At 38.4% G+C, this 14,176-nt stretch overlaps 1 protein-coding gene across 4 annotated transcripts in view; it reads left to right on the top strand.

Annotated features, from left to right (window-relative positions):
• The window catches only part of ZPLD1 (zona pellucida like domain containing 1), a 68,110-nt gene that overhangs the window by 26,914 nt on the left and 27,020 nt on the right, over positions 1 to 14,176 (top strand). For 2 of the 4 annotated variants that reach the window (XM_052795006.1, XM_052795009.1), the window contains exons 3-4: positions 2,148 to 2,203; positions 7,534 to 7,647. The gene's annotated coding sequence lies outside the window, so the exon portion shown is untranslated. The remainder of the gene's footprint in view (positions 1 to 2,147; positions 2,204 to 7,533; positions 7,648 to 14,176) is intronic. The other 2 variants (XM_052795008.1, XM_052795007.1) reach the window with 1 other exon arrangement.

The raw sequence follows: 14,176 nt of genomic DNA, 5'->3' as shown, positions 1-14,176 counted from the left end.
TACTAGCTACTATGAAGAAAATTAACTCTAGCCCAGCCAAAACCAGTACAGAGGGGAAGGAAAATGTTTATTAAACAAGACATGAAAATGCTTTCCTTCTCAGCTTTGGTAATGACCATGAACTGTCCATCCTGAGTGGATCCAAATTCATGACCTTTTTTCCTCATGCAACCATTAAATTGATAACTCCTCCCTGCATACATGTAGTCTGTTCTGGCACACGCTTCTGCTTGGTGGGGGCCTGGGGCAGAAAGGTGTTCTTGTACTGGATGTTCATAAATGATCTGAAGACCAGTGAAAATCGATGCACCCTTGGCAAATTATGATTTGGGAGCTCATTATCTCTGTTTGAAACTCATTTTCCAGCCTACTGATTAAGCTTATAAAAGCACAGTTTTAATATGCCTCCTGCTCTGTTTTTAATTCCCTGGGTGACAGTAAAGAAAATTCTGACCAACTCTCAGAACAATTTATATTCTTCTTTTATCTTGATGGCATATTGATCCTGCTGAACATTCCTTCTGCAAAATAATGAACATGCATCTTAAATCCAGTTCATAGAGGTCGTGTAGTGAGCTTTTTTTCTTCCTAGGGGCAGTTTGCTGTTTTTATATTCTGATAGCTGGTACAACCCAGGAGGAACAGGTCAAGGCTCTTCTGTGGAGAAATCTTTCTGATGTCCGTCACTCTTTCTCTCTCCTTGATTAATATTTCGTGACACCTGAGGTCTTATTGTTTTGAAGTTTTAATTTCACTTTAAATTATAGAAAACTGTCTTAGCAACCAAAGCAGTGGCTGTATTTACTTAGGAAAAAGCTCATGGAAAGTGGTCTTAGAAATCTGGTTGTGGCCTGAATAAACATGGGAAGCTCTGCATTTATTGCACTAGCTCTGCCCTTGCTTACTTTTTTTCTTGAATAAAAGTAGCTCTAGGAAAACCCAAACCCCCACAAATAAGACCCCCAAAAGAAGCTTCTAGCGCAATGTAAACCAAGCTCTAAACCCAAAAAACCCTCTTTACACTAAAGGAGGCGGGAGAGCCCAGTTGGCTTGGGGCACTTCACTAGTGTATTAAAGTACATTAAACTACATCCTACCTTAGGCAGAGATCACTTTCCTCCTTGGAGAAGTCCCAGGGTGTGGGCACACACGCAGTCTGCAGCAGTGCTTGCTCAGGCAGTCAGCCCTTTGCTTCAGTTCCCTTCAGACTCTTACTGAATGTGAGCAGCAGCTGGGACTCTCTGCATGTAATTTTTCACCATTGTGAGGACGGCCTGTGTCTCTGAAAAGGAAATAAAGGCTTCAGGATTCATCCCTGGAATAATGGCAAATTCAGGCATATTTCTTTGCAATGCAAGCTAAACTACCAGTATTTTTCAAACAAATAATTATTGCCTCACTCACACTCTGGAGGCTAACAGGCTCCCAATCATATGAATGAGGTAATCTTTCAGCAACTTAACACTAAACTTGAGAACAGGTGAAATAAGGAAACCACTTAGAGGAAAATAACCTCTCTGTGATGGCCCTTTCTCAGAAATACAAGATTTGCTGTTCAGCACCAGCAAGTGTGTAGGGAACCAGCTGAATTGGGGAATCTGTCCACTCCTCTAAGTACTTAATGGGACACTTATTTCCCTTTGCTAAAGAAAGGCTGGTGACATCTACATTTAGTTGAAGAAGCTAATGGCAGAGAAAGACAAGGAAAGGCTGTGCTGTAAAGCAAGAGGACCAGATTAATGTTCCTTTCAGGTCAAATACATCCTCTCTTTCTCATCTGAAAAGCTGCAGACCTCAGTAGAAGAAAAATGCTTGAAATACTGAAAGATTAAGTATAATCTAGTTGTCAAAGGAAAGGAATAGGGACTGTGGGTTTGGCTAGGAGGTGGGAATGAATTCAAAAAGGAGTGTGTCTCAGTTCTATATAGGAGTGTATAATGTTTAGACTTAATCTAATGCTAATAAAGTGTACATATATTTGGAAATGGTGGTCTTAAACTGTGCATCTTGTGTGTGGACAGTGTAACTTCCTATGACTGAAGATAAGTTGGCAAGTGGTAACAGTGATTTTTACTTTTTTAGATTCAGGGGAAAATAAAAATTCTCTGTATAATCCAAGAAGTTTAATTCCAGATTTATTTTCACAGCAGGTTGCCAGGTCTGTTATGGGCAACATGAAAACTCTTTTTCAAAACACCCCCAGGTAAGCTGAAGCTCATCTATGATACTAGATGTAGATTCTGCCAGTAGGGGCTTAAACATCTAAAACCAAAAAGCAGACAAATTGTGAAACAGAGGAATTTTAAAGCAAGAAATGAGCTGGTTTTAATGCTGTTCTAAAGCACGGGGAGAATATATTTGTTGCCACTAAGCACACAGGTTTCCATAAAGCCAGAGAAGCTGAAGGAGTCTCGTGTGTGTTTTTTAATCCAATTCACAATTTGTTACCACAGCCATTTCTCATTCAAGTTTACCTCTGCTAATATTGAAACATGTTGGTCCTTTGATATATGTTGTTGTGTGCTAGTATGACTAACAGGGATTTATATATCCCAGTTCTACGGTCTGTACCCAGATGAAACTGATGCCAGGGTTATTTACAATCTGTTCAGGTCACGTTTTTGCCGATAGTAAAACTGCATAAACTGGATTTAGGTTCTGTGTGATGTTTCAGTGCAAGTATAATTTCACGATAATTTTTCTCACTTGTGCTCACTGTTCTCTCTAATGCAAACTGTTAGCAGATTTAAATTACAATTGCTTTGGCAAGATAGTGAAATAGTCGGTTCTGAGGTTGAATACTGTTCAGTTATTTAAAACTGGTGCACACTCTTTCTAGATGCCAATAATGTAAAGAGCCATGACAATTTTTAAGCCATGTGTTTGTGTGAGTATATTTGATTACAACTAGGGAGGAATTTCTCATGCAGTATTGATTTTTAATTTTTTTTTTCCTTGTGGCTACAGCACATATTGATTAGGTATAATAAGAATGATATAAGTTGTTTAATCTACATTAGCTGGGTTCTGAATTAAATCGGATCTTTCAGAAAAGAAGCCTGGGTAGTAGTGTGAATTGCTTATACCAAGGGGCTTAATGTGGTCTTAATACTGAGAAATGGCTAGAAAAGCAAAAGCATGGGGGTTTTCAAATGCAGATAAATACAGGTATGAGAAACACAAAGCAACTGGAGAAGGGATGGGGAGTGTTTGGAGGCTTCCAAAATTTCATTGTAAGAAGAACTGAAAGTACTAGTGTAGGCCTGGGTGGAAAAGAGGCATGTAAGGGGAGTCATAATAGCAGTATAAGGATGATGATAACGTCTAGAGAGGAAATCCATGAGATGCCTCCCAAATATAAGCCTATATAAAGTCCCAAACATAAGCTGACTTCTGTTAAGTTATTTTGTGGGAAAGGTTTGCTTGCTTGTTTTGTCAGCTGAGGTTGTGTTTTTAAGCATCCTTTTTTTTCCCCCTGTACTTTTAAAAAATGTTTAGTGTTGAGGTATATTCTGGACAAGGCATATGGCTAAATAAACTACTTGTCTAATCATGTATAAGATTTCCTCTGTTCCTAAACAATGGAAATGTGCTTTGGTTGAATTGTTCCCTCAGAAGGCCGTTTAGGCTGCAGAATTCATTTCACGGGCCCTCTGGCAACCACTGTGAACCTTCAGAACTCATTCCCAAAAAGGTAGAGTCCCTCTTGACAGCAAAGTGTTTCACTTTTGAATTGAGCATGGGATTTTCATATGACTTATAAAACTGAAGAATATTTTGTTTTGAAATAGCCTTATTTCTCCTCTGTGCTTAAAAAAGCTAACAATCTAGCTGAGCTTCATGGCATTTCACATTAATGGTGAAGTTCTGATATTGGCTTAGTTTGATAAAAGCAAGTTTAGGATATCTCCAGAGCTCTATACAAGAGGATAATAGTGATAAAAACATGAGGAATTTTTTTTTCTGATTAATAATAAATGATAATCTTGTCTATTGTATTTTTTTGTATTAAGAGTAATGTCAATCTGACAGACTCTGAAGTTATATCCTGGGCAAATCAGCAGTAGAATTTGGCTTGCGTATGGACTGGTTAATAATGTTTGGACTTGCCCTTTTATTTGAAATTTGCTCTCTTCTATTGAGTTTTTCTATCCTCTTGCAGCAACTCTGTCTCCTTGCAGGTATTTAGATATCAGCAGCAAATTGTGGGTGAGTGGGGGCTTTCCAAATCCTGGAGGAGAGGGGAGGAGAAATAATTTTGCTTATGCATGGTATCTTTCTATACAAAAAGAGATAGTTCCTTAGATGCTAATTGCTGAAACTTGTGTCCAAAACTCCTAAAATTAGTGTTTAGAAGAATCAGATTGTCTGATCTCAAATAATACGCAAAATAGCGAGACAGGCAGAGGGATTTCTGGGATGGAGACAGATTTTGAATTTGGAAATGAGGAAGGTGTTTGTTAGTGATAATGAGGTACATTTGGAAAGCTCTTTGTGATATATTCATAGCACTGTGCTCTTACATTTGATCTGGCCAGAATAACTGTTTGAAATCATACTGAAAGCTTGCAAAACTGTAGAATATTATACAGAGTGAAAATCATTTCTTTACAAATAAACTGTGTAAGATTAGAGAATCAAATAGTTGGGGGCACATTCCTTCAAGGATTAATGGTGATATACTCATGTTTGTTTTATTTTGCCAAGTTAATGAATTCAGGGTTTTCTTTTTATTTTAAATGTAAAGAGCAGATAAATAACACATTATATAGCAGAGGAATTACTGAATTCTCTATTATTTATAGAGAACTTGAAACAGAATCTTAGATTTTATGGGTGCGTGCAGCATATCCCTCAGATCACTTACAAGTACAGTGTGATAGCAGTGAAGTGCCTATTTCTACTAAGTACAGAGATTTGTTGATTGATTGCTTTCTATAAGTAAGAGTAGTTAATTACTGATAGAACATGTTGGGGCTGTTTTCCCCCTTGCCTATGGAGTTTTAATAGTTTGAGGGGGGAACTGCTGTGCTCCCAGGTTGTGAAAGCTGTTGGGGTTGGGAACATCTAGCTAATTGTTCTTTCCCCAATAAGCATACGGTGAGAGAGGGGTACGTCAGCAATAATTTTCGTAGGGGTACATGATGTGACCTGCTGGGATGAAGGCTAGTCTTGCTGGCTACTGAGGGCTGCAATGCAGCCACTGTGAGCTGTGCTGCCCAGCCAGGTTTTAACCCGCTTCTGCTCACACATGTGTGCAGGTGCAAGTGCATTCACTTCAGCCAAGCTGCTTCTACAGTTTGTGGGGACAGCTGAGTCTCCCAGAAATGCACAGCCATCAGTCCTTTGTGCATAGCTGCTGAGATGGCCAGCTTCTTGAGTGAGTCTCAGGTTATAAGGACCTGTCCTGCAGCCTGGCGCTTTGTCTCCTTTATTTACTGAAAAGCATAGCCTGCAGCAAGAGAAAGATGGGATGACGGCTGTGATGCTGGGCCAGGATTTCATTGTGTGCATATCCCTATGGAGGGAAGAAACCCAGATGTTGCAGAAGCTTTACTTGCTGTCAGTGGAAACGTAGAGAAATTGCACACAGTGTTTTAAGATGATTTGATGTTTTTAATAATCTTATCTGAGGATCAAAAGGCAAGGGATGACTTTTGATATTATAAGTGTCTTAAAAAAATAAATGGAGATTCCCATTTCAGAAACATACTCGAGGGTAGACTGTGCTTTAAACACTCTTGTTTATGAAACTGATATTACACTGAGGTATTTCATTGTAGATTTGTGTGATGAGGTACCAAACCTGTCCAAACACTTAATATGAAGTAAAAGACTGGAACGTGTCATTGCTGCATATCTCTTGGTTTATCTTTTTATTACTTCAAGGCTGCCCTAGTCCAGATTGTATTACGTTATTCATATTATAAGGTTGGATTTAGTTTTTGAGTCCTTACCCAGCCAAAGCATCATTAATATTATAGGGTATGTGCCTGAGTAAAGCGCTAGAAATTTACAAAGGTAAAGAGTCCTTTGGTGCCTGATGACTTCAAAATATAACCCTTGTAGACTGGATCTTTTCTGGAGCAAAACTCCTGCTGGGAACTGCAAAAGCTCTGGCTGCTTAAGTAAGGGGTCAGTGCTGGGCTCTCCTTGCTGGGTCTGGAGCGGCCAGGTGGGGTCTGCCAGTCCCTGGTGCAGAGCACAAGGTTTGTGTGTGCAGGGGCTACCCCCTTTCAGCACTGGGAGGAAAGTGAAATGGATCTTGTGCAGCACCGCTGGGTGATGAGGCCGCTGATCTCTCAGGTGTGGAGGTGAGTGGCAGAGGGTAGCTCAGGAAACAGCAGAAGAGCATCCCACTGCCTCCGGAGAAACGGAGAGCAGGCAGGGGACATGCAGACCCGTGAGCCCTCTGGGCTTCTTCTAGGAGCTCCTTCACCAGGGCCTGTGCCTCTGTAGGATGCTTCAGTGTTAAAAGGGTCATCTGCTTTCTTCTGCAGTGCCCTGACATGGTAGGATCATGAGGAGGAGGGAGGATTAGTGCATCATGTCGCCGCTGGTTCTGCCACGGCTGCTGTTCGGAGCCTGCCAGGGTTACCGTGAATGTGCACAGTGTGCTCTGCAGCACTTTAATGTTTAAGAGGAGCTTGCTGAAGTGAAGGTATGGCTGAGGCATGGCTTTTCTGTTCTAAAAACTGCCCTAAGCCCCAACAAAGCCAGGCACCTCAAAGCTATCTCCATGGTGTCAAGGCCTCTAAACTATTGTTTTCCCTGTCCAAAGGTGTAATGAAAGCTTCTAGGCGTAGATGGTTGCAATAGAAACTGAAGGGTGGGGGTGAAAGAGGCAAGAGGAAGAAAAAACTAATGCAACAAAAGGGAGTTAAACACCTCCCCGCCACCCCCCTCCAAATCCCAGAGACAGGGGAGTAGATATTATGAAGCAGGTTTGGTTTCTAGCAGCTTGATCTCTGCCTTTGTGTGCATTGATGTCCTGTTGGTAATTATCATTCTGTTGACACCTGTATTCATGATGACACCCCTATATCACATTTTCATCACAGCGTGAAATGTCGCTCTTTTTGCTTTTGTTTTGTTTAGTACTATGAATTTAGCCCAGATTTGAAAAAAATAGACACTTCTCACAAAACACAACGGGACATTGATAACCTTGCAGCTTAGTTACTGATCCTATCTCAGTGCTTCCATCTCTCTCCTTCCTCCCACCCCTCTTTTTAAGCAGACAAGGTTTTCCCTCAACAAGCTGATGACAGAATAATTTCTCCAGGTCGATTGTTTGTCCCACATGGTCCTCTGGAGATCTTCATACAAGTGGAGAGAAACAGATCAAAAGGCTGCAACAAAAAAAGAGGCAGAGGATTGAAAAAAGCCACCATAAAGATCCTGCTCAGGTTTCAGTCTGATGATGAACAGACTTGTAAAGTATTCTGAGACCTGTCAAATTTTCCCATCTAAAATCCAAACTTACTTTAAAAAGAATTTTCATAATGAGTGTCTCTTTTCCCCCATCCACAGGGTCAGCGTATTTTCTAAAAAAGTTCTGCAGGGCAGAGGAGTTGAACACTTGATCACATGCAGGAGCACAGGATAGATGGAGTACAGCTGACTCAACAGCTACAGGGGATTTGGGTAAGTGCCCACCATGTCAGCCAACTAGAACTTACTAAAATATTGCTAAACGTTAAATTATTTGTTACTTTTTAAAGAAAATTCTTACTTTATCACCTGTCAGACAAATTTAACCTCACTGGGAAATCTCAGTGCGAGTTTGTTGGGGAAGAAGTATGCAGGGAATGGCTAATGAAAACATGAAGGCAAATGAGGATCCAACTGTGAAAAGAGGTGATACTTTTTTTCCTCAACTTAGCTTTTACCTAAAGGTACCCAGGCCAGACTCACGCTATTAATGTGAGGGGAGGAAGGTTACAAACCCCTTGCAGTGCTGAGGCTATCAATGTATGTCAAATCCGCTCATGTTGCTTTCAGGAGGGAAACTATCAATTGCCTGAAGGAGACAATGTTATCCAACTTGTAGTATCAGTCAGCCTGTTCCCACAATCATTTCATTGATGGAGGAAAATTTTGATAAGCTTCTTATCTGGCTCCATTGCAATCAAATGACATCAGTTCGCTGATTGGAAATTACATTGTCTCTGGTCACAAAGGTGACTGGACATGATGATTGCACCACCTTTGTTTATTTTTAAAGTAATAATAATGACAATATATTCTTGAATGAAGATAGTGGGGATTTGAAATCAAGTCTTCAGTTAAGCTGATGAACTGATACAGTCCAAATTGACATAGTTACTCTAATTGCTTTGTGTACTGTGAGGGAAAACTTTATCATGGTCTAAGAGCAGCGGAAGATAGGAGTGTTGGCCCTGCTTGCACGCTCTTGATCAAAGAATATTTTTACCAGTGCATGATGTTTTGTTCTCTTTCAGCTAGGTCTTGAGCAGTACCCTTCAGGCTTGTTTTAGAGGCTGACTTGAAAATTACTTCAGACCTTGTTTTAAGTCCAAAATAGCTATGAGAGGGATTTGAAACATGGTGAAAGAAATATCTATAAGTGAATCTTTTCTATTTCACAGTAGAAATAGTTTTTTTTTTCTTTTTAAATATAAATTTGGGAACAGTGTAAGTGCTCTCTGATTTCACAGCATTTATGAAATCTGTGTTATTACATGCTTTCTTAGGCCAGGATATTAGCAGCATTATTTACTGCAAATTTGTTTAACTTTTAAGGATTAGATAAGGCTGTACTGTGCTGCAGCAGTATTCTACAACTTTACTGCTTAATGTCTGTTCCTAAAAGTAAGGAAATTGAAGTCATCGTGATGGCATAAACTGTTGCTGCTTTTTGTCAAGGAAGTCTTATTTTACTGGTAACTTTTCAAGCTGCAAACAGATGGCTGCAGTATAATCTACTTGCTAGTGACATCAAGCATTATTTACTGAAGATTTATATTTATATTGCTCTCCAAAAGCGTAAAAAGAGTAATTAAGTAGAATGATACTCATTTAGATCTTTATCTGCCCATGTGACTGCAGGGCTCTGGGGGCAGGCAGTAGGATTAAGAGCATCTCATCACTGGATCAGTGTATTTGAATCCAGACCATGTTTAGAGGCAACTGAAGGCCATTAGCGTGTGATGACTCTTCGGTGGCCTATATCAAATGATTTGATAGTCTCTGTAAATTTGCTAGCTGATGGAACCCCCATAATGATCAGTGGTCTGAGAAGGAAATCTGTAGACTGAATGAGCATGTGTTGAGAATGTATTTCAGCTTGGGAACAACCTCTGCGTTCCAGGATTTAGGGACACTCAGTGTACACTTCCCATACAGAGGACTTGATGTGACTGTTGCTTTTGTGTTTCAGTCCAAGGTGATCCTGGACTTGCTTTAGCCTTTCAGTGATTTTTGAATTGCAATGTCTCCACTAAAAGTGAAAGAGGAACACAATGTAAAACAGCTGCAATAGAGCAAAATTGGCTCCTTTTTTTCCCCTCAGCATTAGATTAATTAGCCAATGTCTTAAAAACACTGTAGTAGTGTTCATTACAGATACTTCTATGTGTAATAGCCAGTCTGTAGGTGGGTGCGGCACGGCTGGTGGTTACCTGATGGTCCTTGTTTGGTAATCGGGCAGTTTTAACTGTTAACTATAGATTTTTTTTTTTTTTTAATGTTTATAAAATTTTATAGCTGAAGTGAGAAGTGGAAAATCCAAAATTATTTTTATATTAGTTTTATGATGGGAGTCAGATATGCAGTGACTTTAATAGGAAATCTGTCTGGTTTAATAGGTTTGTATTCTTGGCATTTCATGTTGAATCCACCAAAGTTGCACTAAAGAATCTAACTTCTAACACAAAAGATTAAAGAAATGTAGATCTAAATACAAAAAGTCTAATTACATGGATTTTAATGATTAAAAGGAGGTCTTGCTTTGTCAAGAACCTCCACATTTGGGCTAAAATGATCTCTTCAGATCACTGCAACAGTCTTCAGATCTTATACTGAATTTCCTTTCTTTTTTCTCATGTGTCTTGCTGATGTCAAAGTTTTTCTCATGCAGTAGACAATATGAAGAGTGTGAAAGTGAGAGGAGAATTTGTCCAAAATTCTTTAATTCAGGTCCAAAGCCTTGACCATAAATCACTTCCTTCAGACCTGTTTTCCTCTCAAATCTGCTCTTACGGAAAACATTCTGCACTTCATACCTGCATGAATGTCCTGTGGGAAACAGTTGTTAATTCATGCAGGTTGGAAGAACAGAATAGAAATCATTCTTTACTGTGAGGCTCAGGAGATGTGATTTTGTGCATTTCTACATCTGGAACTTTAAGCTGATTTGTGTTTTCACATTTTATTGACGTATCTGTGAACCATGGAGTCAGAAACATAATTTCAAACAAACTTAAAATTCTTAGCTTATCTATCAGATACATATTTAGGTGCTTCCAACGTATGATATGATGGGCATGATTTGGAAAACACTAGCATTTCCTTAGGTTGTTAAAATAAATGTCTGGAAGAGTTTTGGCAGTATTTTCTGTGAAATGCAGGAAAAAAATCTAAATAACCTATTCAAGTCACCTTTGTGGGACAGCAAAACAAATATTGTGGCAATATTTACAGTAAAATCCAACTGTTCCATCACTAAGCATAACTACAGTAGAAATAACATGGAACGGGGTGGGGGGAAGGTAGCGCATTTGAGAATAATAGTATTTCACTAGTGGATGTAGGAAAAGCTAGAATAACTCTGATATTTAGCACAGAATAGCAGGTAAACAGTTTACTCCATGACTTCAACAGTCTTAAGTGACTAAGTTTAAATAGATCTGGTAAGTCAACATCTCTGGCTCGTTCAACAAATAGTTGTTCAGTTCTTTTATGCTTTAATAACTGTATTTCCCTAATAGTCTGTCTCCTTGGAAGAAGGTATTATGCTACTTTGTATAAATCTCTTTCATACAGTCACATTCTTCATTTGATCGCTGTTTCTCTTCTTACCTTGTAAATATGCAGTTAATTTAATTTCTTTTCAGACCAGATTAAAAAATCGTAGTTTATCCAAGGATTTTTTGTAACAATGAAGACAGACACGTATACTAAAATACAATGTTGAAAAGATTATTATGAATGTTTTGAAGTGTTAAAATGCAGGTATCTCTCTTTTTTTTTCTTTTTTCTTTTTTTTTTTTTTACAGCTTATTGGCAGTATGGTATACCAATTACATTTCCCTAGTCTTCAGGCAAAAAAACACTCTTAGTTGGAGCTTTGCCTATCTGAGGCTATGGGATGAAGCTCCAGATGGACCTATGCTAGTGTGTATCTCTTTAAGCACACCTTTTGCTGATTTTATAGGTTGAAGAACACTGCATGGCTGTAAGACTTCTATTATTTACCCAACATACGTGTTTAATTCTCACTACCAGTAGTAAGATTCACAAAAAAGACTGAACTGTGTCTTTGGGAATAAGATCTAGGTTTTCAACCTTTTGGTGTTCGGCAGGGCTTAGTATGGTTATTTCATTTCAGTTTGTAAGCAAGCTATGGATTGCTTCCATATAAATATTTTATGGTCTTGAATTTCAGTTGCCCATATAGCATGCTGGTCAAAATTTGAAGTCTTTCAGATCAAAGTCTAGTGATTTTAGTGTGGCTTCGTTTTGTGGAAAATTAATGTCTCTTTCTCAGTCCCTTTGGCTTTTTTATCCGTGAAGGAGATTATTGTAAAAGGACTGGAAAACAAACCAGATTTTTTTAAACTTTAGAACCAAAGCAAAGGCTTTGTGTACTGTTTTTAAAAAACTGTGCAAAAATTTGTTCCCCTGTCTCATTTTCCTTGGACACTGTAGGCACCTGCTTGATTCACAAAAGATCTTGGCTTTTGAGACTTTAGCTATGATTTAGTCTTCGTCAGGTAAAGTTTTTGGTTCTGGTAGAAGTTTGATTAAGCACAGACTCCAAGCTTTGACCCAACATTTAATTTCAAAGCTGATGTAGTATGGAGCTAATCCAGGACTCTTTTGTTTTTAAATCTCAAGAATTGAGAGGAAATATGACTAGCAAATAAACACGGGTTGTTCTAGGACGAAATAATTGATGCATTCTAGGACCAAATAATTGATGCTGAAGGCAAGTCTATGCCTGACTACGTGTGTGTGTTTAATGTGTGGTCTTTTCTGTGTAGTCCACAACTGCTTTTTGTGTCCTGAATAGCTATGAGACAGAAAGATTAGTTTACCTATTTAAAACAAAACTATTTTCCCATTTTTTGGGGGGGGGGGATCAGCTGGTTTTGTACATTCTAGGGTGCGCTGATCTCTGATGTTCTTAGTTTTATTATTTCCTCATATATGTTAAATTATTACATTTGTTGTATTTCTGTGCTATGTGCCCTCAAATACTGTGATTTTGGGAACATACAGTCTGTTCGCAGGTTTAGCTCTGTCATCAGCTTTAGTCCTCCGTTTGGGAAACTGCTGAACTTCAAGATATATATATATGTGCCTCTGTGTATATATTTGTCATGTATATATGTGTTTGTGCACATGTCTGCATATAGATAAATTTTTTTCAGCTTTGCAGGTTTTGCTTGGTGTCAGAAAAGGAATGGCACTATGGAGTCTCAAATCAGAGAAATCTGTAAGAAAAGAAATGCTGTGTTTCAGTCTCAGCACCAGACTATCCACAAACAGAGGGAATTTTTATAGCTGAAACATGTCTTAGTTCTTCACATCTCAGGTGCCCTTTTTTGTCTTACAATTCTTTTGAAAAAAGGCAATTATCACCGTTTGGTAGGCTTGTCTTCAAAACAGATACTGTAAAGATCCATGTCCTATTTTATCTGCATCAGAAGAGCCAAGGAGAATAGTGGAAGGCAATAGTGAAAATGTGATCTGGATAATTCGTTACAATGGGATTTACAAGTTAAGAGAAAATTCCACCGAAGACCTTAAGGTAGAGAGGTATTCTGTTTTGTTCACGGGGTTACTTTTAAGTGACGGCAGATGATCTAGTACGTCTCTAGAAGCAAAGTGGTTCTGGAAGACCTGACAGCGGTGCAGTTAACATACTTGACAACTTGAGTGCAGATGCAGAAGCAAATGTGGCAGTAAAACAAATGTAAACCAAAAAGACAAGGAACTATTTTGTCATGAGATGACTAAGTAGTACTCACTGAACTATATAATAATAATTTGAAAATATTTTTGTGAGTAAAAGTAGTAATGTTTCTATTCCATTACTTGTAGAGACCTAATGTACAATGCTAGAGAGCATTTAGGCATTTACTAGATATGTATAAAAACACTTAAATGATCCACCAGCTTTATTATGTGCTTATCACTTCTATAATTTTCTTTCAGAAGTTTTCTTTATTACTATTAACTGTTTTTTTTGAAAGACTTATCTAGTCAGAAGGCATAAAGATCACCGTAGTATTTTGCAGAACTGCCACACCCTGTGGACAAAAAATAGAGAACAAGCAGTAGATTATAGGATGTTCTCAAAATACAAGATGAATATTTGAAATAAGTAATCTACTCGGAAGTCAGAACTGACTCTCAAATGAATTTCAATAAAAATGTAGGGCTGAATCAGTGAATGATGTTCACGTTGAAAATTTTTGAAGTTTTTTTTAGAGAGGATGGGTGAAGAAGAGAAATGAATGTCGGGTGATAAGAGGAAAGAAGAGCAAATCTAGATGGGTCAAACTAATGTTTCTTCATGAAACTAAACTCCTAAATTGACTGCAAAATAGCTGTTGTTTAAATCATAAACATCTTTACTTTGAAATTTTGTGTGGGTTTTCTGACATGGTGAAGTTTATGAAAGCAGGGATAAGGGCTTTGTAAAATGGTAACAATTAAATTAAGGACTACAGGTTGCAACTCTTACCTCTTTGTACCCTTCAATGATATGCATCACAGAACAGCAAGACCTGCAGTTGTGACTCAGTGCTGAATATGTAAACAACTCTGGTTCAGCAGGGAATCATACCCTGACTATTTCAGCATTCTAGAATTTTACTCTAATTTTATTACATTGAAACCTGGATATGTTGGGTTTTTTTTCCTTTGAATTGATTGTTTTAGAAATCTACGTGAACCACAGTCTCTGAAATGGTTTAATTAACCA

This window comes from Harpia harpyja, chromosome 8 (genome assembly GCF_026419915.1).
Source record: "Harpia harpyja isolate bHarHar1 chromosome 8, bHarHar1 primary haplotype, whole genome shotgun sequence".
Classification (NCBI taxonomy): Eukaryota; Metazoa; Chordata; class Aves; order Accipitriformes; family Accipitridae; genus Harpia; species Harpia harpyja.
Note: the sequence above shows the minus strand (reverse complement) of the source record. Positions and strands in the feature narration are given on the sequence as shown.